Source organism: Cnephaeus nilssonii (assembly GCF_951640355.1).
Source record: "Cnephaeus nilssonii genome assembly, chromosome: 4".
In the NCBI taxonomy this organism is placed as follows: domain Eukaryota; kingdom Metazoa; phylum Chordata; class Mammalia; order Chiroptera; family Vespertilionidae; genus Cnephaeus; species Cnephaeus nilssonii.
Genome location: NC_137075.1, coordinates 100556009 through 100582820, shown reverse-complemented (window position 1 = coordinate 100582820; position 26812 = coordinate 100556009).

Here is a 26812-nt window from a genome sequence, read left to right as displayed (position 1 = left end):
TCCACATAGAACTGTTCTGATTGGTCAGAATCTTACATCCTCATTGGTCGTATGAATACACTAATTGGTAGGTAAAGATGAGGATATAGTTGTGTATCTCCAATTGATGGACCAGTCTATCCTATTGGTCAAAATACAATTCCAGGAACTCCTTTATAAGGTTCATCTCATAAGGTAGGAACGCAGTGCATGAGAGCTCCTCTCCGCCCCCTCCCTCACCTCAACACCACCAAACAACAGGTACTAGACTGATTATAAATTTGGGCCCAGTTAACCACAAGGAGTCCTTTTGGACAGGCATTTTCCTTCTCAGGGTCAATAAATATAAAGACACATGTAGATTAAAAGTAAGTGGCTAGAGAAAGATATACATGGCTCACACAAATCAAAATAAGGCAGGAGTAGCCATATTAATCTTCGATGGAACAGACTTCAGAGCAAAACAAGTTATCAGAGTTAAAGACGATTACATAACAATAAAGGGATTGATTTCTAAGAGCTGGACACGATATAGTGGGCAATGCTGTTGTTAGGCACATTCACATTAAGGATCATCACAGCATTGCCCACTATAAAAGGCGAAGGGGAATACAGTCGGTTATGCTGTGATACGTTTGCACGGTGACCAGTGATTGCTAGACATCGTGTGGTGTCACATTGGGAGGTGAGGCGTTAGGTCAGCCCAGGGGACAATCGCGGGAGATTGGAAAGGGAGAAGCAGGGGTATTTCTCCTCCTTCCTCCTCACTCAGGTGGCATCCTGGCAAGGGCTGAGTCCTCTACGGTTCCAGTCCCAACCCTGCAACCTGACCCCTGGGCTTCGGTGCCTCCTCCCGGGGGGGGGGGGGGGGGTTCCAGCCCCGGTGGTCTTATGCTAATCCCTGATTGCCTCACCTTCCCTCAATGGCTTCCTAGCTCTGCCATGTGTGCAACGGATCCCCTGCATTGAAGTCGCTCTGTTTCAGTCCTCCAGGCGCTTCCGTTTCCTCATCAGACCCAGGACTACCTCTATGCTACACGAGAAAGCAGAGCTGCAAGGATAAGTACGTTGCCCTGGGGTGGAGCAGCTAGCAAGTAGCGATGCTGCATTTGAACCCAGCTCTGTCTGATTCTGAGGCCACGTTTCACGCACACACTTCCTCCCATTACCCTTGAACATTCCTCACCCACTAGGGACACTGGCCTCGGTTCCACCTGGGCCTGCGCTGTCTTGGGAAGGCCTGGCGCCCTCCCTGGATGGCAAACCCCGGGCACCTTGGCATCCGTTGCTGGGCTCCCTGTTAAGATCAGAGGTGTGGCCGCAGCCCTGAAGCTCTGTTCCTAATATTGAAAAGCTCCTTTCCCAGAAACGGTGAGAACAGACTGTTCCAGTGAGACTTGAGAAGCTGCCTCTGGCCCCGCCGCTGTGTGGCTCAGTAGCTGAGCGTCAGACCATGAACCAGGAGGTCACCGTTAGATCCCCAGTCAGAGCATATGCCCGGGGCAGCCGGCGGATGAGTCTCCCTCATCACTGATGTTTCTGTCTCTCTCTCTCCCTCTCGCCTCCTCTCTGAAATCAATAAAAATACGTTTTAAAACAAATAAAAGCTGCCTTTGGTTGGCTCACTTCATTGGCCTCTCAGAGGATGTCGATCCTGAGAATCCATAATCCTCTCGCTACCAAGTCAGACAGTTCTTTTTTTCCAGAGTGTTTCCCGCCCCAGCCCCCACCCCCGGAGGGACTAGATGTTTTCTCTTTGACGATACGTTCAATGGCCCAGAGCTTTGATGCTCACAGTGAGCCCTGCTGTCCGGCCCGTCACATGGGAGCCTGTGGGCAGCGCAGCACCTCCGGAGTCAGGATGTGTACTTTAACAAGATCAAAATCCCCAGATGACTCCTGCGTGTGTTACAGCTGGACACGTGCTGCCCTAGATGCGTCAATACATATTTACCGGGTGCCCGTTATGCGTAATTTCATAACAGCAACACGTACCTCGTGGGAATGCAGTAAGAATGAAATGAATTCATACATTAGAACAGCGCCCAACACATAATAAATGCTGGAGGTTTAGGAATAATAACCATCCTTAGGGTAACTATTTGCTGGAGTTCAAGTCAGGTACTAGGGGGCCCAGAAATTAATCGATGACTAAGACAGAGCGAGCCCCAGGAGCTCTCCGGCTGTGGAGAGATGTGCATGCAAACGAGTCACTTGGGCCGGAGACAGCCGGCGCTCTTGCTGTGACACACCAGCTACAGGACCTGAGGTTTGGTCAGCACTCTGCGATTTATAGGCAGAATTCACACATGATACCACTCGAGCATAGAGCAGCTTCCTAAAGTAGGTAATATGACCATTACCATCCCATTATTGAACTCAGAGGGGCAATGGCCAAGGTCACAAAGAGACTTGAATCTGAATCTTTTGACTCCAAATCCAGTGCTTTTCGGTCCACTGCCCACCCCATGGCCTCTCCCAAAGAGGAGGTGCCAGGTGCCAGGGCGTCTTGAGAAGCTGAAGGTGGAAAGGGAACCACAACCAGGGACCAGCATCTTAGGTGACACTGGAGTGGCCTCTTGTTTGGTATCATCCTTAGAGAGGCCAGTGGTCAGCGTGGGAACTGCAGTTGCCCCGCTCAGAGCTTACGACAGGTGGAAACGCGGCCCAAGGGGGAGGATTATTCTGGTGGGCTTTGGGGTGTTCTTTTTTTTTGCAAATCCAGAAATGCACTCCACTGTCCCACCACTGTTTGACCTTCCAGATGCTCTCATCTGCGGGGGCTGTGTCCACTGGACACTCCTTCCCACGGTCAATCCAGATCAGCACCTGGAGTCTTCGAAGCAGGCTCTCCCAGCGGTGGGTGAATAGCATTGGTTCTCAAAGTGTGGGCTCCGGACCAGCTGCTATGCAAGGATGGGGAACATCCAGCCCACAGGCTGCATAAGGCTCGCGAAATCTTTTGGTCCGGCCCTGCCAAGGCATTAGGGGTGAGTTAATGAAACGTGTGACCAAACATAGCAGGCTAATTTTTAAGATGATAATTTTGTATGGCCCATGAATCTATATATATATATATATATATATATATATATATATATATATATATATATATATATATATAAAACCCTAATATGCAAATAGACCTAACGGTGGAACAACCGAACAACCAGTCACTATGACGTTTGCTGACCACTAGGGGGTGCATGTGGAACATGGCGGGTGTCTGCAGCAGGTGGCAGAGCTCAGAACATGGCGGGCATCGGCCACAGTGGGATGGTGGAGCAGGTGAGTGGGGGCACCAGACCAGTGCAGGGCACCCGTAGCTGTCATCGAGGTGAGCTGCTGGTGGTTACTGAAAATTCTTTGTTCCCACGTGCTGCAGTCCCAATGGGCGCTTGCACCTGGAGCTGCTGCTTGCACCCGCTGGCGGCGCCCACCAGGCACCAGTCCTGATGGCTCAGTGCCGTCAGCGGCTGCCAGCCCCGATCACCCCTGAGGGCTTCTCCACCTCTCTCTGCTCCTGAGGGGTGATCAGGGTCAGCAGTCACTCGCACCAGCTGACGGTGCTGCCCCACTCACACCTGCTGCTGGTGCAGGCCCCAATCGCTCCGCGTCCGTCAGCAGGTGCAAGAGGGGCTGGTGCCATCAGCATGTGGTAGCGGCGGTGGCGGGAGCGGGGCTGCCGGCAGACAGGGGGCCGGGGGCCATGGCAGGAGGGGCCAGGCGGGGCATAGAGGGTGGGCTGAGACCTGCCCCTGTGCCCACTGCAGCCTCGCAGCCCACGGTTCCTTTAGCATCACTGAGGAAATTGTTAAAAACAAAATTCTTCCAACCCGTCCCAGTCCCACTGTGGAGGCAAGGCCTTAGCATTAGGTGTTGTAACAAGCCCTCCACGTGATTGTGAGTTTGAGGACCACAGGGAGTACTGGCCAATAGAACCTGCTGTTGTGGGAAATGGTCTGGCTCCGCGCTGTCCAGCAGAGAAGCGCCCGCTACAGGCGGCTGTCGAGCACCTGAAATGTGGCTGGTGCAGCTGAGGATCTGGACTTTACATTTCACTTACTTTTAATCGATTGACACAGCCAAGGCTCGTGGCTGCCTTAGTGGGCAGTGACAGTCTGTGGGACAGTCTCCCCACCCCCAGTTCACGTATTAGAAGTTCACAGGACTCCCCAGCCTGGTGGAAGGTGGGGGGTCTGGGAAGTACAAGGAAGATGGGGGGAAGGTGGCACTTTATTGCCAGGCCGGGGAGAAGCCAGATCCTGCTAAAGCTCAGCTGAGACTGTGGCAGGAGGGGACGTTGCCCGGAGACCCCAGTCCATTTGTCCCTGACGGTGGCACAGGAAAGCATCAGCCACATCTTCAAGGAGAGGCCCTAGAGTGGGCATGTAAGGACACACAGGGCAGAGCTGGGTGGCAGGTGAGAGGGTTCATTGACTCATGAGTTAACTATTCCAATAGACCAGAAAAAGGCCTCTTTGGAGATTCAGCAGAAGACGCTGGGCATAAATTAAAGCAGAACAGATTTTGGTCAGACACAAGGAGGAATCACTTGATGGCCATGGTGGCTGAGACGAATCGGCTATGGGATCCTGAAAAGCCTCTGTCCCTGCAGGGGGAGGGGAAGAGGGGTGATGAAAGGGTCCCTGCATCCTAACTCCCATCCCGTCGACTAGCTGGGTAACCGTGAACTAGGGGCTTGACCTCACTGGCCTCCGTTCTTTATCTGCCGTAGAGAACCCAATGAGGAGAAGTCACCAAAGTGTTGCTGAGAGAGGATTTCCTCGCTGATACCAAAAGCCCCACCGGAGAAATGGCCTCCCCTGAGGACACTCCTGAGGCCTGGGACTACTGCAGCCACCTTGTGGCCATGAGGAAGAGCCAAGAGAATCACAGAGAAGCTGGGACCTGGCATCATGGAGCCCCTGAATGAGCCAGCCCCGCAGCTAGCAGGATCACGGGGTTACTTTTCACGGAGATCATGAACCTGTTGCTGTTTAAGTCACTTTGAGTACAGTGTTCTCTTTCTTGCAGCCAAATGCATTCTACACTGAGTGGCCAGATTATTATGATCTCTAAACACGTAATAATCTGGCCACTCAGTGTATATCTACACAAATAAAAGAGAAACATGCAAATTGACTGTCCCTCTGCTACCCCCACCAGCCAATCAGGAGTGAGTATACAAATTAACCCAACAAAGATGGTGGTTAATTTGCATACGCAGGTGCAGAGCAAAGACTGAAGACAGCGTAGAAGAAAGCCAAGCACTGCAGAAGGGAGCAAAGCGGCAGAGAAGGGAGCGAGGCAGCGGAGAAGGGAGGGAGTGAGGCAGCGGAGAAGGGAGTGAAGCCCGCCTCAGCTTCGCTCAGGCCACAGGAAGCCCTATTCTTGCAGGAATCTTCCTTTAGAGGCCCAGTGCATGAATTCATGCATGGGTGGGGTCCAGCCAGCCTGGCCAGGGGTAGGGGACATGGGTGGTTGGCCGGCCTGCCTGCTGGTCGAACTCCTGGTCGAGGGGACAACTTTCATATTAGCCTTTTATTATATAGGTTATACACTGAGTAGCCAGATTATTATGCATTCAGAGATCATCATAATCTGGCCACTCAGTGTAACTTACACAGTTACTTTCGTCCTTTGTCAAGTGAAGATGATACCACCTGGTGCTTGTGAGGATAAAACGAGATGAAACAGCATCTATGAGAGCGCCCAGTTTCAGTGGCCTGAAAGCTTACAGCTTGAAAGATGGGGGTGGGAGACTGTTAGTCCCATTGGAACCCACAGATAGGTGATTTAAAGCCTAAGGGGCTTTTCTATGGGGGAAAAGAAACCCCTACAATTGTGTGGACTTTCCTTAATGCTTAATTTGTTACCCGTACATCTAATGAACAGAACCCAGAAAACCAATTTTTCTCAATTATGAATATGATGAATTAAATGTTCGTCAACAACTTGAAATGCAGTGACAAACATTGCATTGGATTCTTTTGAATACTTCAAATACCTCAAGTGTGGCCCAAACATTCAGAAATGCAAAGGCCACATAACCATAACCACACTCTCCTATGCCCACTAAAAAATAGACCCACCGTGGCCTTTATTCATTATTCTGCACTTGATATATTACCTTCCCAGGATTATTGCTACATTTAGTTGTTCTTTATTGCATTTTTATATCATCCTAGGGTTTCAGTAATATTTTACTCCCTCCTGGGAAGTCATTAGTCTTACCCGAGCCAAAGACAGAGGACACTTTCTCAGACAAGCTAAGGACATAGAATTGGGCTATTGGCCAACTGATTCTTGGCTGAGACCTGGGACCTGGATGTACAATGTAAGGTGACTCAAACATGAGTCCCAGGTCTCCAGGCTCGATTTCTTTTGATTGAATAAATTTTAAAAAAACACACACAAAAGACTTTTACTTGTGATTGAAGGGAGTTTTAAGCATCTGTCTTTTTGAAGAATATTTTTTTTTTTAAGTTTTAAAATTCGGTGTCTTTGCTGAGATGATGTAATGAGAAGAGCGCTTCACCTGTGAGGTATTCTTTCCTCAAACCCATCTCTCTCAGGCAAAGTGAGTTCTTCTCCTCAGGACGTGTGACGAATTTGTCGCTGGGGAGCATGCTGTCGTAGCAGTGTCCTCTCCTTGCTCTTTGCGTGTGCCCACCGGAGCCCATCAGCTTTGGGTCCCTCTGCCCGGATTTTGTGTGATCACAGTGCTCATCGCCCCTTCCTGCCTGCCCTTGCTACTGTGTCTGTTTATTCTGGGATTATTTGGTTTACTTACCAGCAGTTCCTGGGGATTATTCTTTCCTGCTTAGGCAGCTAGAAACAATGACATATCCTATCAGATACTAACCAGGAGAACAGAGGTCATTTAGTCATTTACATGGAACCTATTGGAGGGCATTGGTTATATAGCTGAGAAGCCAAATGGGGTGGGGGGGGGGGGTGAGGTAACCAGAGATTAGCAAGGAGAGGACACTGCTGGCACCTTTGGGCTGGTGGGACAAAGAAGAGGAGTTGTTTCCAGTCCCCAGAGAAGGGATGCTGCCGGTGCTGGGGAGACATAAGCTGGCTTCTCCTTTCCTCCCACTCTCCAGGCCACACCTGGCCCGGATCCTGGGAGATGCAGCCTATGGGGGCTGGCCACTGCATGAGGCCAAGAGGGAATGTGAGGCTCACACACCCCCTCAACCACGATAACCGGTCACACGCCTTACAGAAGAAACAAACTCCTCATATACACTCACACTCGCTTGCTTATTAGAATAAAATGTATGTATACCCTACAAGTCGTTCACCTCAAATCATTCAACTACCCTTTTGTTCAGTGCTAGACTAATTTTTCTCATTTGAGTATCTTTCTAAACTCATGGCCTTTCATGAGTTGGCTCCAATTAACCACATCGCGAGATAGTCAACTTGCCAAACTTGCCCATGAGGAGCATCTTCAGGAGGCTCTTGGCACCCTTGAAAGCATTCTTCCTTTCTGGGAACAATAAGATGATCCAGAACTTTCCATCCTGATTTTCTCTGGCTCCGATGCAGCTACCTTCCAAGGAGTCCTGATTCCAGTAGCAAAGAAGAACAAACTGCACCCTACAGCCAGGCTGGGGTCCCCAGACAAACCACCTCCGAGCCACAGCCAGGCTCTGTGATGCTATCTGCTCTACCCCCTATGCTTTGGATCCTCCTTGACCTTCAAGTTCCAGCTACATCTCAACACACGTTAGAGCTGTAGCTGTGTGCATGTGCACGTGTGTGTATGCGTGTGTGTGTGTGTGTGTGTGTATAGGTGTGTCTCCCATTATACCGTGACCCCTCAAGGGTAGGTTCTGCATTTCATTCACCCTCATATCCACACTGCACAGTTCCTGACATGTAGTAGGTGCTCAAGTCACTCTTAGTGATGGAAGAAAGAGGGAACCTGACGCTCAGGTAGCTCAAGGCAGTGCTCCCACACCCGAGGCCTGCTGAGGGGTCCCCCTCCTCCAAAGTCATTTCCTATTTACTAAAAGGGCCCTCCCCACCTACATCTTAAATAGGCACCGATATTAGATGGCTGTTTTTCTGAAAATGAGCAGTATTTATCTGCTAAGGAAAACAGTCTGATATGCTCTGGCTTCAAGGTTTTAGGTAACAATCCAAGAGGCCACAGAGGAACACTGGCCTGGGGACAGGACTAAGGACTCACAGTCCTCTCTCCTCTCAGAGCTCGGGGCTTGTGAGAAATCACCACACGTCAAGTGGTGATCCTGCCAGCTGGCCTCAATCTCTCTCTCTCTCTCTCTCTCTCTCTCTCTCTCTCTCTCTCTCTCTCTCTCTCTCCCTCTCTCTCCTCTCCTACCCGTTCTCTCTCCCTCTCCCTCTCTCTTTATCTCTCCCCCTTCCTAACGGCACACACGCTGCCTTGGTAACCAGTGGTTACTAAAAGGGCCCACATGCAACCACATTCCCTACAGTGAGAAATCCTCTGACAATGCACAGGGCACAGGCAAGCTTCCCCTGACGTGTCTCACATGCGTTGCTTTGGAGCCGCCCATGAGCATGTGATTCCTGGTGCATGCACTGCCGTCCAGTGCCTGTGCCACGGAGCATCGGAGCATCCGCCGTCAGGATTCCTCCGATTGGAAATCAGTGGACGTTCGTTCGGGCAGTGCGGGCTTGGGCTGAGCCTGCTTCCCTGAATGCATAATTAGCACTGGGTTGTTCTGCCAATGGCCACTGCTGAGTCCTTGAAAACACTCTGTTCCCTGAAATAGGTTAACCCCCCACCGCCTGTTACCTCGGGTACGCTATTGACTTAGCCACAATGCCATATATGTGAAGAAAAATCCCCAAAGAAATTATTAGTGTTGGCATGGCAACAATATGTTAATTGTCTTCCCTCAAGCGGTCCAGCAGGACCTCCAGCCGGTGTTGAGTTACTGCGAACTCCAGAATAATAGCACTGCATTCCTTTGAATAGATGCCGAATTTCAGACTCTCCCCTGTTTAACCCAAGTTAATAAGACTTAGGTGATTTTCAATGCGTCCGTGTTAAAAGAGAAAAAAACTGAGACTTAGTCCATAAAACTGTCTTGATGTCAGGCTGTCAAAGAGAAAAGAGTCCACTGTCTTTTCCACCTTCTTCCTTTCTCCTCCACCCCCAGAACCTCTCTACACCCTGAAGTCTACCTAGTCAGCAGGGCCCCTAAGATCAGTGAGGGGGACAGCTTATCACAGTCACCGTGTTTAGGGCCACAAATAGTAAGAGACCCAACTCTCACTGAATTAAACTGAAGAGAAGATCATCAGCTTCATGGGAAGACATGCAGGCAGGGTGGGCTCAGGTGCCGATGCTGTGGCTCAAGGACAGAAAGAAGGACGCGGGTTCTTTCCAGAGCTCCATCCTTAGGACTGACCTCATTCCAAGTCTGGCCCCTGTGGTCATGGCTACTGGCAGCCCAACAATGGGGAGAGAGACGAACACAGAGAGACAATCAGAGACAAAGAATGGTTCTGGCTTGTCATTCCTCCACAAAAGATGGAGCATTCTTCCAGAGACCTTCAGCAAACCGCTTCTTCTGTCTCCTTGGCAGAATCAGGTCATGCCCGTCTCAGAATCAGTCAGTAGCAGGATAAATGGGATTCCTTTCAAGGATGACCCCGTGAGCTTCGAATGGAAGTTCTGGAAGGTGCGGTTGGGAGGGACAGATGGACAGTGGGAAGACCGTCACTACGCCCACTGTTACAATACAAGTGAGCGCTACTGGAATACAGTAAGCACCACTGGGACACGGGTAATCATGCTAGGACATGGGTAAGCACTCCCAGGATGTGGGTACTGTACATTCTGCCACCGCTCCCTCCTCTTAGCCACCCTCAAGCTTGGGCTGGCTCGCGAGACCTTGCAAAGCAATGGGAACTGGAGGGTGGTCTCTAGCAATCCTCCTCTCAGTTGGGAAAGAGCCAGATCCTTCCTCGCTCGTCTCTCTTTCATCCTCAATTGTGACACGTCAACAGGAGTGCTGGGCTCTGCTCACGGTCCCCAGGAGAGATTGTGTCCCGAGGAGCTTCTCATGCTGGAGGCTCACCCCCTACCTGACCTGTAGCACCTTACTGGCTGAGTCTTCGGGGCTCTGGGAGAGGATATTGTGCTCCAGGTTGTGGCTGAGATCAAAGAGGATAGCTTGTCAGCAAAAACCATTTCTCCACACATCTCCCCTTTAACCTGAACCTCTTTAATCTGTCAAGTACAAGCTTGGAAGGGGCATAACATTATGCAAATAAATACTCATTAGCCACAGACCATTCACAGAAGAACCTGGGTCATCCAAACAGCAATGGGGTCGCTTCCAAATTTCCTATGTCTCACGGGCCTTTGTCATTTGACCCTCAGAGCAACCCTGGGAAGCAGCTAGAGAAAAACCACATTATCCACATTTAATAAGAGAGAAAGGCTCAGATGCTTAAGTAATTTGCTTAAGCATTCATGGATCTCAGATCTGACAAAGGACTTGTATCCAAAGATATAAAGAACTCTTAAAACTCAACAATAAGAAAACCAACCTTTAAAAAAAAAAATGACAAAGGACTTGAATAGACACTACATCAAAGAGGATATAAGAATGGCAAATAAGCATATGAAAAGATGTTTCACTTCCTTAGCCATTAGGAAAATGCAAATCAAAATCACCATGAAATTCTAATTCAGCCACTGGGATGACTATAATAATAATAATTTTTTAAAAGACAGACAATACCAAGTGCTGACAAGAATGCAGGGCAACTGGAAATTACTGGTGGGAATGCAAAACAGCACAGCCACTCTGGAAAATGATTTAGCAGTTTCTTATAAAATTAGACATATAGTTTCCATAGGACCCAGAAAACTCTCTCCTGGATATTTACCTTAGAGAAATGAAAACCAATGTTCACACAAAAATGTGGACACCAATGTTAATAGTAGCTTTGTTTGTGATAGAGCCCAAAGCTGGAAAATCCCCAATGTTCCTCAACAGTATAATGGAATTCTACTCAGCAGTAAAAAGCAATGAACTTTTGATAGACTCAACAACGGGGATGACTCTCAAAGACATTATGTTGAAGGAGGAAATCCAGTCTCAACAAGTTACAAACCATATGACGTTCCCGAAAAAATGAAAACTGTAGTGATGGCGAACAGGCCATCGGGCGCCAGGGCTTCTGGGTGAGGGAGAGCATGGCCACACCGGGGGTCATTGGGGGCCCCGGGAACTGGTCTGTACCCTGACTATGGTGGTGCTTACCCAGGTTTATACACGTGCTAACATTTAGAGAACTGTACACTAAAAGGAAAAAGAGTCAAATTTACTGTATGATAATTTTTTAATCAAACTTTTTAAAAATCAGTGATTGGAGACCAGGTCGACTCCTTGCCCACCGCTGTCTCTACCACAGTACACAGCCTCCACCAGCTCGAGGCGTTGCTCACGGCACAGCCCTCAGGCTCTCACTCAAAGCCTTGTCTCTTCCAGGAAATGCTAATAAGTTTTACCCTCAGGTTTCCCAGCCCATGGACGCAGGAAATGAGCAGGAGGGGAGCTGCTGGAAGCAGGCATACTGGCAATAACAGCAACCAGCCGCCGGCAGGAAGAGAAGGCAGGAAACTATGAAATGCAAACATTCACATTCAAAACACGCTAGTGTCCAGGCCATTTTGTTCAAGGGCTAACAGCCCCAAACACACACCCCTGAGACGTGTGAAGACTCATCGGCATGGCAGTCCTGGTTCCTCACGAGGAATGTGAATCCCAACAGAAAGGTCCTTTCAGGCTCCTGGCTCACTTTGCTGCAACAGGAAGTACCCAGTAGAGTAGACCCTCGGTGTCTACTCTGTTCACGAGCAACCCTGAAAGTTGGACATGCAGTGATTTTCTTTTTAGTTGCGATGGAGATTTAGCACAAGGATGCCCATGAGTACACCTGTCAGTGGCCAGTGTCCGCCCTCAATGTGCCTGGTTGTTGGCCGTTATCCCTATTACCAGTGATCATCACCTTTAACATTTATTGAGCACCTACTATGTTCCAGGCACTTGCCTAAATGTTTTATGTGGGTCCTAACCGGTTTGGCTCAGTGGATAGAGCGTCGGCCTGCGGACTGAAAGGTCCCAGGTTCGATTCTGGTCAAGGGCATGTACCTTGGTTGCGGGCACATCCCCAGTAAGGGATGCGCAGGAGGCAGCTGATCGATGTTTCTCTCTCATCGATGTTTCTAACTATCTATCCCTCTCCCTTCCTCTCTGTAAAAAATCAATTAAAAAAATATATTTTTTTAAAAAAAAGTTTTATGTGATTGTTCTGTTTAACCCTCTCAACAGCCCCGTGAGTAGAACCATAAGAAACCCCATTTTACAGATCAGGAAACTGAAGCCAGAGAGGTCCAGTGACTTACTTGAAGCCATACATCCAATAAGTGGTAGAGCCAAGCCTGTTCGGCTCCAGCGCCTCCCCTCGCGACCGCTGTGCCCACTGCCTCAGAGAGTGGGCGCACACACAAAGCCGGTTTCCAGAGCTGTGATAGAAGTGAAGAGACGAAGAGGATAACTAAGAAAGTGGTTCTCCTTTTGCAGGAAACAGATGTTTGGAGTAACCTACAGAACGAAGTGTTTCATTTATACCACAACATGTTTATACCTTACCCTAACTTTGTTCCCCCTTCACATTTGGATTTTTGTCAATTGGATCATTTTTAGACCTTTTAGAATCTATTCTCCCATCACGGTCACTGCCTGTGTTTTCTTGATCTACAGTGACGTGGGGACCCTACTCAGAGGACGCCGGATGCTCAAGGCCAGTTGGATTCAGAAACAAGACAAATTGACTCCTCAATCTATTTCAGCAATTGCTCCAACCAGCACAAAAAAAATTGTTAATCAAGTAAGAGAGATTTTAGCACACGTGTGGGGAACTTGACAAAGAAACAAGTGACATGAGATTCTGATGTCTGAGCAATCCAATCATATATGTACGCCCTTCCTTTTGTAATCTAGGTATTCTCCGTGGTCTCGGGAATCCTATGCCAGAATAACATTCTGTATAGTACAGAAAGAATGTGGATGCTTAAAGGGAAACGCCCTCAGTAGTATGAAAAATCTACTCTGTGGAATATTTATCCCAAAACCATGGAAGATTAAAAACCCTTTAACCACGGGATAGAATTCCCTCTCCAATGCCAAGACTTAGACCCCTGAGAACTCCCTTGCTGAGGAGTGTGTGTCTGAGGAAGTTCATTTACCATCCCCTGCAAGCATGTCAAACTCTCAAGACCTCTCACTATCACATTTTCAAAAAGATATTGTCATACCTGGCTGGGTAGCAGGTTCAAAACCCAGTCAGGCATATAGGAATCAATCAATCAATGCATCAATAAGTGGAACAATAAAACACTCTCTCTCTCTCTCTCTCTCTCTCTCTCTCTCTCTCTGTGTGTGTATGTGTGTGTGTGTGTGTGTGTGTGTGTGTGTGTGTGTGTCTGTCTCTCCCCCTTCCTCTTTTTCTAAAATCAATTTAAAAAAATTTTTATTTTAAAGGTATTGGCATTTGTAACTGGATATGCACAGAACATTTGAATGGAGATCTGGGGGCAGGAAAAATAAATTTTGCCTGATGAGAACTTTGTGTAATAAAAGTTTTCCTGGGCTGTGGTGCAAGACACCCCAAGGCCCTGTCTCCCAAAGTATTGTTTAATTTTTACTTTTACTGAAAGTAAAAATTAAACAATAGCACAGAATATTATACCTTACTAGAATTTCCAAGAAGGTGCGTTAACTTCAAAAACTTTTGTGTTTGATGACTGGCAGAACATCTTGCTCCGTCAGGGCCTCAGCCTTCCTCCCGCACACTCAGGAAAGGCGTCTGGGCTTACAGGACCCAGGGGACTGAGTTTACTTCCGTCGGACTAAAGAAGGGGTGAAGGGAGGACCTTGCCCAGGGCGGGTGGAGAAACAACCGCAGGAGCCTTTTCCCTAGGAATGCTGCCTTGGGGAGCTTTCCTGGGCCTCGATGTCCACACCGCAGCCCCCTCTCCTGCTGCCTCAGGACCTCCGCAGAGCAAAGACCCTCTGAAGCCTTAAGACTCTGGGAAGGAAGGAGGCTGGACTCCGGACAGCCTGACACTTGACTGAGTTGCCTCACTGAGTCCGACCCCCGGATTCCTCAGGTGACCTTGGTGGAAAGTAACACCCAGACTTCTCTTCTGTCCTGGGGGCTTGGGGGCCTGGGTCAAGGAGGGAACAGGAGGTGGGGGAGCAGGGGTATGATGCGTCCCCGGGCCCATAATCCTGGCCAGGAGAAGCCCACTCCCCGCAGTCGATAGACATGGAAGGAAGCCATCTCTTGACTTGGCCCACTCATTTCATTTGTTTGGGAATGTGACTTATTCTCCTTTTTGTTAGTTCAATTCCTTTAACAAGACGAATTTCTAGAATGGGCTGAGGGCTGGTTTCCTGCTTTAAAAGCAACAAAAGTCATTCGAACCATCATGAGTCTAATAACGATGAAGGCCTCTGTGTCAACTGTTGCCTGGATTCAGGTCAGCGCGGTGGGAGAGGGGAGTAGGCAACCCAGCCAACCCAGGGCTATTTGGAACAAGTCAGACCTCGGAAGGCCATAATGAATTGTTGGAGCAGATGGTTCTAGCTGACACAGTGTTCCTGAGTCCCAGTCTCAACCCAAGTCTTGGCATCTTGCGGGGCAGGGCCCTAAAGGGCCAGCAAGCGGGAAGGAGGGAAGGGCCTCTAAGGGGCATATCAGCTCATAGCTGATTGCAAAGCATTTTCCCCGCCCCGGTCGGCCCTCTGGCAGGCTCGGCCCTCTGCGTTGCAGCCCAGGCCTACAGGTGGAAGGAGCTGACCACCTACACATATAAAGGAAAGAGAGCACTGACTAACTTTTATTGAACCCCGTGTGTTCAGAACTGTGCCAGACCACGTATTGTAAGAATAGCTACAATAGGATAAATACAGTCTATGTGCCACGCTCTTTGCATAGGTGCTTGTGAAACTACCGTATCAGCCCTGTATTACCGACCTTCAGGGGTTAGGTGAGAGAAACAATCCTCCACCGTATATGAGCCAACGTTATTGCAAGTCTCAGTCATCAGCAGCCAGAAGGAATCCTATGCAATGCACCCCTTTTCTTGCTTAAGTTAGAGTCAGTAAATTTGTTTCCCATTAGAGAGGAGACCAACCCCTTGAAATTAAAGTGTAACTAGGAGCCTAAGAAGCATAAGTTATCCCTCAAAAGCTACTAAGGTAGTTTCTCTCTCTCTCTCTCTCTTTTTAATATATTTTATTGATTTTTTACAGAGAGGAAGGGAGAGGGATAGAGAGTTAGAAACATTGAAGAGAGAGAAACATTGATCAGCTGCCTCCTGCACGCCCCCCACTGGGGATGTGCCCACAACCAAGGTACATGCCCTTGACTGGAATTGAACCTGGGACCCTTCAGTCCGCAGGCCGACCTTCTATCCACTGAGCCAAACCGGTTAGGGCTAGTTTCTCTCTCTTGAATAATAAATACCTCTGCCCTTGGCCCTGTCTTGATGAATCCCCCATTGGAAGGTGGGAGACGAGGCAGGTGAAGGAGAGACCCAGAGCTTGTAGGTGCGGAAATAGGTGTGTATATGGTGATCCAAGATAGAACCCTTAGGGCTCTGCTCACTGGGGTTGGTTCTAGAAGACAATAAATAGGCACCGTCTTGAAATCAGCAGACCAGGTTCAAGCTCTTGCCCTGTCATTGCTTCTATAGTCTTTACTCCCTTAACCTCTCTAAGCCTCAGTTTCCTCATCTTTAAAATGGGGAGGGAGTAAAAATTAGTGAATATAGAAATGACTTGTAAACCATAATGCTCTTCACACACGATGGCTATTACTTGTCATTGTTGTTGGACTTGAGCTATGTTAAGAGGTAAATGGGCGTGTGACCCAGCTCAGGGACTCAGACAACATTCACAATATTGGTTGCATTGGTTGTGAAATGAGCTAAATTCCAAACCACTCACTTGCTTTTAAAATCCTGCTGATTTTTAAATTGGAGGAGGCCTGTGCTGTTACATAGTACTCATAGCTGTTGCATGAGCTAATGTACATTTAACAACTTAAACAACGTCTAAGTTGTTTACCCAGCTGGCTTCTTTTGAAGGTGGTCAAAATTCAAAGGGTTTGCAAATTTCTGGTTGGATTAAGTTGGGCCCAACACCAATATATTTTACTGTTTTTATTGTTCTCTGCATTCATCCCACGGTGCCTGTGGCCAAGGCCCACGTAAAATTAGTTTTTCATAAGTCAACACAGCAAGTTTTGCCCCCAGCTTCTCTGTTGTTTTTTTTTATGATAATCCCTCGCATTTGCAAATTTACAATTTCCAAATTGCTTCTGGACTGGGTGGGTCATCCAGACTCACAATGGACAGCTATTACTTTCCCCCTTTTACAGATGAGCAGCTATTTCTAAAGAATGAACTGAAAGTGAAGTGATTCTCCCAGCATCGCCCCGACAGCGTGTGGTAGGCAGTGGGACTTGGGGGCCCTTCTGCTTCCCTCGACATCCCCATGACAAGGGGCAGGGTTGGTGTGTGATGTTGACCTCTCCCACTGTTTGGGCTGTAGTTGAAATTTAAAAGGCAAAAGATTAAGGTTGGCCTAGCTCAGTGGTCGGCAAACTGCGGCTCAAGAGCCACATGCGGCTCTTTGGCCCCTTGAGTGTGGCTCTTCCACAAAATACCACGTGCGGGTGCGCACGTACAGTGCGGTTGAAACTTCGGGGCCCATGCGCAGAAGTCGGTTTTCGGCTCTCAAAAGAAATTTCAATCGTTGTACTGTTGATATTTGGCTCTGCTGACTAATGAGTTTGCCGACCACTGCCCTAGCTGGTTTGGCTCAATGGATAGAGCGTCGGCCCACAGACTGAAGGGTCCTGGTTTCGATTAGGGTCAAGAGCACATACCTCAATCCCTGCCCTGGTCAGAGTGTGTGTGGGAGGCATACCATGTGTCTCTCTCCCATCAGTGTTTCTCTTCTCCCTCTGTCTCTCCCCCTCCCTTCTACTCTCTCTAAAAATCAATGAGAAAATATCCTCAGGAGAGGATTAACAACAACAACAAAAGATTAAGTTTAATCTTTTTTAGAAATGCAAATTCTCAAGCCTCATCCCAGACCTACTGGATAAAAATGGGCATTCAGAAGAGGCCCCAGGTGAGTTGTATGCACGTTCAAGTTTAAGCCCTGCCCTGGGTATTTCAGAGACCGGTCTTCTAGACCCCGCTTTCCCAAACAGTATCCTGGGAAAAACAACAACCCACTGTGCATTTAGTTCGTTTACTCAACTCCATGAAAAGGGTAAGTCAAGCAACTAAAACAACTGACCACTGGCCTGAAACACCTTGTCATTGCTGAGACAGCAGCAGACAGACGCCGGGACACAGACTAAGGAAAACGTGGCGCGTGACGGTCTTGCAAACCTTCTCTCTCTCGTCTGCTCAGCAACCCGGCACAGAGCGGTGCCCAATCACTGATTTGTAGGTGATCACTCTATTATAGGACCCACGTGGTACCCTGGTTTCAGCGACTCTGCAACAGTGGTTTCCAAATCTGGCCCTCAGACCTGCAGCACCAGCATCACTTGAAATGCAGATTCTTGGGACCCACCCTGACCTATGGAATCAGAGGATATACAGAATAGGGCCCGGCGAGCTGCGAGGCTTGAGAACTGCACGCTCAAGCTTGAGACCCTCTGAGACACAGATGCAAGCCTGGTGAGATGCAGGGGAGGGGAGTGGGGTGACAGGGGGGTGATGTGACAGGGGCCTGTGGTACTCAAAAACACTCCAGCCTCCCATGGTAGCTGCAATTCCAGCAGATTTCCCCTTATTTATGAGAGGGGAGGGGGCGCTCTCTATTCAAAAGGCATGAACAACAGCATCTGTATCACCTGAGAACTTGTTATAAACGCAGAAACTAGGGCAACACCCCACCAGAATCTGGTCAACTTGACCACCCATACCCACCCAGCACTTCTCTCTGGATTCTTCTCCATCCGGTAACTCTCTGAACCCAGGGGATGGCAGTTTGGCTACCAGACAGGACACCCACAGATGCGCGTTTTCAACAACAGAAACGCATTTCTCACCGTTCTGGAGGAGGAAAGTCCAACATCAAGGCACGAGCAGGGTGGCTGGCAGTGAGGCCTCGCCTCCTGGCTGGCAGGCAGCCGTGTTCTCCCTGTGTCCTCCGAGAGTCTCCCCTGTGCGCACACAGCCGGACCCAGAGAGCGCTCAGCGTCTCCCCTCCTAGGAGGACACCAGTCCTATTAAATCAGGGCCCACCCATAGGAGCTCACTTTACTTCAGTTACCTTAAAGGCCCTGTCTCATTAGGGGTTAGGATTTCAACGTGTGGATTTCGGGAACAGAGACACAATTCAGTCCTAACACCAGGGCTGAGACACGAGGCCCCAGTCACTCAGCCAGGAGCTGCTCGTGGGGCTGTGGCTGGTAGATGCCGCCCCAAAGGCGACAGGCCTGAGAAGCAGAGGCGAGTGTCCCGGCCTCCGCCAACGGCTTCCTCCTCCGTAGGGAATGAAGTGGGACAAAGCCCTGCTGAGGTACTGGGCCCCCTGGTTCTGACTCGGGCTCTGCGAGTGCCTGTGGATAAACACCGTCTTTCTAGGACCCATTTTGTGATATATATAAAAAGAGGAGTCAACTCAACAAGAAAAAAAAATCCAATTTAAAAACGGACAAAGTACATGGAAGTACATGGATATACAGGTGGCCAATCAGCGCGTGCAAAGATGCACAACATCGCTAATCATCAGAGAAATGTGATTTAAAGCCAAAGTAAAATTAAAGAATGTCGAACCGCTATGTTGTACACCTGAAGCTAATATGACTAATATAATATTGTTTACCAGTGGTCGGCAAACTGCGGCTTGCGAGCCACATGCGGCTCTTTGGCCCCTTGAGTTTTTAGCAAAGGCCAGCTTAGGAGTACCCTATTTAAGTTAATAACAATGTACCTACCTATATAGTTTAAGTTTAAAAAATTTGGCTCTCAAAAGAAATTCCCATCGTTGTACTGTTGACTAATGAGTTTGCCGACCACTGTTGTATAGCAACCATGGTTAAATTAAAAAATAAAATAAAATTTTTAAACGATGGAGAGATACCACCTTATACACATAGAGATGGGGGGAAAGACAATATAACAAGTGTTGGTGAGGATGTGAAGAAATTGGAACCCTTGTGCTCTGCAGGTGTGAAAAATCTTACGGCAGATCCTCAATAAAAAAATGTAGAATTGCCGTAGGACCTAGTAATTCCACTTCTGGGTTTAAAGCCAAAAGAATGAAAAGCAGGGACTCAGACAGGTATTTGACACTGATGTTCATAGCAGAATTTTCCAAAAAGGGGGGAGACAATCCAAATGTTTGTTAACCGATAGATAAATGGATAAACGAACTATGATATATACATGCAACGGAATATTATGCAGCCTTAAAAAGGGAGGAAATCCTGTCACATGCTACAACATGGATGAACCTTGAGGACATCATGCTAAGTGAAATGAGCCAGTCACAAAAAAACAGATATTATACGATTCCACTTATATGAAGGACCTAGAGTAATTAAAATCAGAGGGATAAAAAATAGAATGGTGGCTGCCAGGGGCTGAGGAGGGGGGAGCATGGAGAGTTCCTGTTTAATGGGGACATAATTTCAGTTTGGGAAAGATGGAAAAGTTCAGAAAATGGACACCACAGGCAGCTGTCACCCAGCTCTGAAGTTCGATGCCTCTTGGTGCTCACAGCATGAAACGAGATTCCTCCCTCACTTTGCCAAAGGGCAAAACCAAATCCTCGGCCCTTCAGCCTGTGCTCCGGGGCCTGTTTAAAAACTAGCGCCTGGTGAGTCTGTGGGTTTGGCTGGTCTATCATCTCGCCAAAGGGAGGTTGGGAGTCCCTAAAGAAACCTGTACTTGGAGGCAGCTCAGGGCAAGTATCTGGTGATCCATAAAAATTCTTTAAAAATCGGGGTGTGGACCTAACTGGTTTTGCTCAGTGGATAGAGCGTTGGCCTGCGGACTGAAAGGTCCCTGGTTCAATTCTGGTCAAGGGCATGTACCTCGGTTGTGGGCACATCCCCAGTAGGAGGTGTGCAGGAGGCAGCTGATCGATGTTTCTCTCTCATTGATGTTTCTAACTCTCTATCCCTCTCCCTTCCTCTCTGTAAAAAATCAATAAAAAATATATTTTAAAAATAAAAATCGGGGTGTGTGTTTTGTGTGTGTGTTTTGTGTGTGTGTGTGTTAACTGAATAGTTTAAAGCAAGAGCTTCCTTTAAAAAAATTAAATAAATAAATAAATAAATAAATAAAGCAAGAGCTTCCTTTAAAAAAAAAATTTTTTATTGATTATGGAGAGGAAGAGGAAGATAGAAACATCAATGATGAGAGAGAATCATTGGTCAGCTGCCTCCTGCACACCCTTCACTGGGGATCATGTGCCCTGACCGGGAATCAAACCATGGCCTCCTGGTTCATAGGTTGATACTTAACCACTGAGCCATCAGCTAGGCAAATGTAGGTGTTTTTATACTTTGGGGTGAGTCCTGCTCATTGTATTTCTGAGCGGGGTGAGGTTTCTGGTGCCCAGACTCAGGAACACTCGACTCAGAGCCCATCTGTTCAGTTTCTGGAACAAAATCGTGGACAGGGCTCAGGCTGAAAGTGGCCTAGGGTTCTGGTGGTGGTCTAAAAAAAACCCCCAAAATTCCTTCAAACGCCGTGCAGATAAGCATAATGTCTTAAAACACGCCGCCTTATGAAAACACGCCAAATCTTATCTGCTCTCCTGATCTTTGGGTATTCTAATTTCAGATGTCTGCCCTTCAACGTGATGTGTGGCTGTCACTTTAAATACCAGACTCTCGATTCAGAATAGCCTTAAAGGACCGGCGGGCTCTGTGGCTATTTGAAGGAATGGTGGCCTCTGTGGGTGCCAATTCCACGGAACTCCCAGGACAGAATACATGTTGAAGTGTGTTGGGCGTGTATGTCTGCAGGTTTGGGCCGCTGTGAGGTCACGGGAGGATGCAGCCTGATTCCCCCTCCCAGGCAGTTGAACGGTGCCCGCCTGGCCAGCAGCCACACGGAGCGGAGCAGCTCATCCCTGGGTCTCTTCCCACGTCCTTGAGAGCCAGCAAGTCTCACCAGACTCTGTCCTTGGCCAGCACACAAGCTGTTCCAGGCATGGCACCCCCCCCTCCCCTCTGCTAGGTGCTCCCCTGCACAGTGTGGGAACTTTCCCGACTGGCCATCAGGTCTTCCCCGTGTGTAAGTAAGAATGGTTATGTCCTTCCCCTCGGGTCCCCAGCGTGGTCTTTTCCGACTATCCAAGGACAGCGTGGTGCTCCCGGGATTGGAGCTCCTAATTGCAGCGGGGGTCTCTCCTTCAGACCCCGGGGCTGAGACTGGGGCTGATCGCCAAGAGCCTGTATACAACTGAAGGGTGAGGAGGCCTATCCCACTCACCTGTGTGTCTCCAGCTTGGGAGCAAAAGAGAAACTCAGTCCGTCTCTGCTGATTGAGTTGAATGTCATCTTGGGAGGCAGAGAATGGAGCACACACATCAAACTCTCGCCATCCCAAAGAAGCCAGCCTAAACGCAAATCCTTCGTCTTCCCCACGTGCAGAACAAGAAGGAAACACCCAGGATTTGTTCTCTGCACTAATTAATACCCACATGTTAAGCTCCGAGATCATTGCATTATTTGTATGACCTAGGATTTATTAGTCCCGAGAAACAAAGGCAATCCTAATGAGAGGTTGATAATTAATTTTTCTCATTGGAGCTTATCCTGTCTAGCTAGTGTCTCTTTCTATTAAGTAACAAATTCAGAACCCCTGGGGAGGGGGGCGGTTTGCATGCAGCTCGAACAGATCTGCCAATCCTTCGAGAGAAGTAAGACCTGGCCCACGTTATCGCTAAAGGTGGGAAGGCCTGGGTCTTGCCGCTAGGTGTGTGTCTAAGTAAGTCAACTTGGGTAAAACCCTTGCATTCTGTATTAACACTTTATACTTTTCAAAGCATTTCTATAAGTATCTTATTCTCACAACCACCCACTTAAATGAGAAGGAGTCCCATTTTGCAGAGGAGAAGACTGAGGCATGGAGAGGTCCAGTGATCTGCTGGCTTGAGTTCATAGCCTAGTTTGGATCCCAATGACTTCCCTGCTCCTCCGGTTCAATAATTTCTGATTTTAATGCACATTTATAAGTTTAACATTTAGGAGGGCCTTGCCAATGTTTTAAATCATCTGCCCACCTTCCCTTCCCTCGGGCACATACCCGCCAGTGCCGACACCCAGAACCCGGCCAGCTGCCAGTCACCTCTTTTCTGGGGCAAGAGCCTTTTTCTGACTTAGCCGGCTTCTTAGACTCCACGCTGCCGTCCAGCTAGGCCTTTGGTTGCTAGGCACAGGATCCGTTTCAGGAGTTAGAGAATTTAGGGTCAGAATTCAGAGGCAGGGTAACTCATGACATGCCGAAGAGCTGGGCCTCAGGAACAACCGGGAGTGATGGCCGGTTCCAGGTCCAACGTGGCCCCCATCTGCAGCAGCAGAAGTTAGCAGCACTCCCCAGCTCGCACCCTGCTGTTCATGAGCCCCAGCTCTCAGGGAGGCGGTTCAGAGGGTCGCTCTCTGTCTTGCCTCCACTTACCCAATGCTTTACTGCAGCTCGGAGCATGTGGGGCTAATGTTCTGAGGTCAGCACATTAGCTGAAATTTCAGTGGAGTCAAAATTTGCCCTTGGAAATATTTGTAGGCCTCCAGAGAGTACAGTTGGTGTGGTTTGATGCATAAAGCCCTGTTTAGTAATACGTGGTACATGCAGAATGGATGAGGTACGATCCTCTACAAACACTTAACATTTTGTCTGGCACCATCCCTCAGGGACCCAGACTGATTTGCCCAATGAAAATAGTTCCACAAAAGCCTAGGCGTTTCTAACATCTGACTGATGACTTGCAGCAAGGAAAGAACGCATGTGCTACTCTGCCGACGTATCTTTTGAATACTCCATCAGCTCTATCGCAGTTACTCTGAGTACAGATAACAATATTTGTCATGTTTCACAGCCGCGGCTTCTATTTCAGTCAGCGGAATATCACAGCTGGTTTGGATGAATTAGAAATTACGTGTGCATCCTAGCCAATTCCAAGGTCACTGTTACTTGATAGTTTAATGTAGTAAACACATCATTTTTATCATGAACCTGTGTTTCACCGAGATATATACTTGGACTGAGACCACAAGAATTTTATCTTCAATGCCAGATATGTTAACTCAATGTACAGTACTGGTTACATTCATTTAGGATGTTTTACCTTTGCTAGAAAAAACTTCCTAAAGCTTTATTTTGATTTTATGAATGGGCTGAAAACACACACACAAATCCTCAGTGGAGTTATGGATCTACTCAAAACATCAGATCAAATTGGCATCATTGAACTGTTGGCAAAATTGTTCTGCCAGTGGAGCCCACACATTAAGTTGCCACTTCTCTTTGTTTGTGTACCAAAAAAAAAGCCCTAACCATTTGGCTCAGTGGATAGAGCGTCAACCTCTGGACTGAAGGGTCCCAGGTTCGATTCCGATCAAGGGCATGTACCTTGGTTGCGGGCACATCCCCAGTAGAAGGTATGCAAGAGGCAGCTGATCGATGTTTCTAACTCTCTATTCCTCTCCCTTCCTCTCTGTAAAAAAATCAATAATATATATATATATATATATATATATATATATATATATATATATATTAAAGTGGAATAAAAAATGAGCAAGATTAATTTTTTATTGTAGTAAAATGTACATAACATAAAATTTACCAATTTTAACCATTTTTAAAGGTACAGTTTAGTGGCATTCAGTACATTCACATTGTTGTGCAACCATCACCGTCATCCATCTGCAGAATTCTTCATCTTCCCAAACTAAAACCCATTAACCGCTAACTCCCCATTTCTCTCTCCCTCCAGGTTCTGGGAACCAGTTTTTATTCTACTCTACCCTATCCTAATCTTTCTCTATGAACTTCACTATTCTAGATACTCGTGTAAGTAGAGTCAGACATTATTTAGATTTTTGTGTGTCTGGCTAATTTCACTTGGTATGACATCTTCTAGGTTCATCCATATTGAAGCATGTGTCAGAATTTCATTCTTTTTTAAGCTAAATGATATTCCATTGTAACATTTTGTTCATCCGTTCATCTGTTGGTGGACATTTCATTTGTTTCTGCCTTTTGGTTGGTGCGAATAATGCTACAGTAAGCATGGCAATCCAAATATCTGTTCAAGCCTCTGATTTCAACTCTTTGGGGTTTATACATAGAAGTAGAGTGGCTAGATCATACGGTAATTCTATGTTTCACTTTTTGAGGAACTATCACACTATTTTCATATAGGTTACACTGTTCTATATTCCCATCAGCAGTGCACAAGGTTCCAATTTCTCCATATCCTCGCCAATGCTTGTAATTTTCTGTTTTTTTATTTCCGAATGGGTGTGAGGTGGTGTCTCATTGTGGCTTTGATTTGTATCAGAGTGACACTGAGTCCAGATGGTGTGGCTCAGTGGTTGAGTGTCAACCTATGAACCAGGAGGTCACAGTTCGATTCCTGGTCAGGGCATATGCCCGGGTTGCAGGCTTGAACCCCAGTAGGGGATGTGCAGGAGGCAGCCGATCAATGATTCTCTCTCATCATTGATGTTCCTATCTTGCTCTTCTTCTCCCTTCCTCTCTGAAATCAATAAAAATATATTTTTTTTAAAAAAAAATGACACTGAGCATCTTTTCATGTGCCTTTTGACCATTTGTATATCTTCTTTGAAGAAAGGTCTATTTAACTCCTTTACCCCAAAAATGGGCAAGATGTATTTTAATGAACAGTCATTTGATTGGGACAAAATGTCCTGGTCCACAGAGTGGCGTGTAAATGCACTTTTCCATAGCTGCACACGCTAAGCCATCCTCTCTGGGCATCGTCTCCTGAAAAGAACCACTACCCTCCCCATGGATGTGGATGTTCTTCAGCAGATCGGTGTCTCTGGTTCTTATGGTCAGTGACAGTAGCCCTGGGCATCTTGGAAAACATCAACATTATGCGCTAGGTACACATTGATCATCAACTTTCCAGAGGAACAGAAACCTGTTGCTCTGTGTTCATTAAATATGCACACAACCATTTTTGAGCTTTTGGCTAAAAGAAACAGACAACTTAGAGCATAGGAAAGGGGACTGCGGGTGTGTGGGGACAGAGCTGTCTCCTGTATTTCTCAGGTACCTTGTGACTTCCATTCTCTGTCTCTCAGAGGCCACGTGGACTCTCACAGTCCGCTGCTCTCAGACCCATCTTTCTGTTAGCGTGGCTTCGTGCTAATGCCTGCCCCACACGGCCTCCTGCTTCAAATCTTCATCACCTAGGAGATCCAGCTATCTTCGTGTGGGTTGCTCCATGTGGGTTGTTTTCATTCGACCTTGACAAGAGGATTCTGGGTAAGCAGTTGATTTGGGAGGCACCCTGTAAACGCTGTGGGGGTGGGAAAGTGAGACAGGGAAGAAGGAAGTCAATAAAGAGGCCATTATCAAACAAGTTACCACCATGCGCAACTGAACCTCCATCCTGCTGGGAAACTGGCAAACAGAGTTACCAAGAGGGAGCTAAGGAATTTGGGGATTTATCTCATTAGATCTGCTCGTCATGTTGAGGGCTGCTCCTGGGATCATTAACTCTCGGGCACTTCCGTCTTGCCTTGTACACCAGCTAAGGGTGCTCCCACTGAGGGTGGAGGAGACATGCGTGATGCAAGGGGCACTGGCAACATCTCCTGCCAGCACCCACCCTGGCTGGGGAATCTGTCTCTCAGTACAAATTCTCAAGGGAGAGCACCTGATTGGTCACTGTCCAGCCAATGGGCTGGTTGGCCCTCAGTCAGGTGGTGACCCTCCAGTCATCCACGGCTGGGTGGTCAGAATCTGGGAAAGTGTCAGCACCTTCTCCTTCAGCAGAGGCATCGGGCTGGGGAGTTATCACAGACATGGGCAAAGGATGGGGAAGGGCTCCATGCACATCCACCACATTCCGAAAGTTAATCGTGTTTGTATTTACGTACGAAGCTAAAATCTGTCTCTTGACTCTGCCCCCTCTGCGTCAGGAACCTCCCAGACCCGGCCCAGTCAACCTTCTAGGCGGTTCCTTTCCCATCTCCGAGGCTGCGTTCACAGGCCCCTGTGTCTTCTCCTGTCTGGGCTAAATCAACATCCCCGGTTTCTTCACCTCGTCTTTGCAGCGTGCTTGTGTTTTCATTTGATCAGAAGAACCCTCAGTCCAAATAGGCAGCTGTGAGTGAGGAAGGCAGAGGCAGGAAGCTGGGCCCCGTGTTTGGACTCGGGCTGAGTGTGTGGGATGGCTGGCAAGGCCAGCTGGTAAGGAACTCAGGGGCAGAAGGCCTGGCCTTGGTCTGAACCATCTTGTTCCAATTGTCTCCGAAGCCAGATGGTCCTGCTCCCTTCTGTCTCCAGGAGGAGCCGCTCGGCAGGGAGGTGAGGAGCTTGCTCTGGGCCACCCACGCCCAGCCAGCTGGCCAGGAAACTGAAGTAGACGGTCTGCTGGTGACTGAGAGGACGACGCCACGGCCTCCGGGACCCCCGAAAGGCAAAGGAAGTGTCTGTAAGGAGAACGCCCCTGAGATGGACCTAGCCATTTCTCTCCACTGGGACCTCTTCATTAAAGAGAGGACG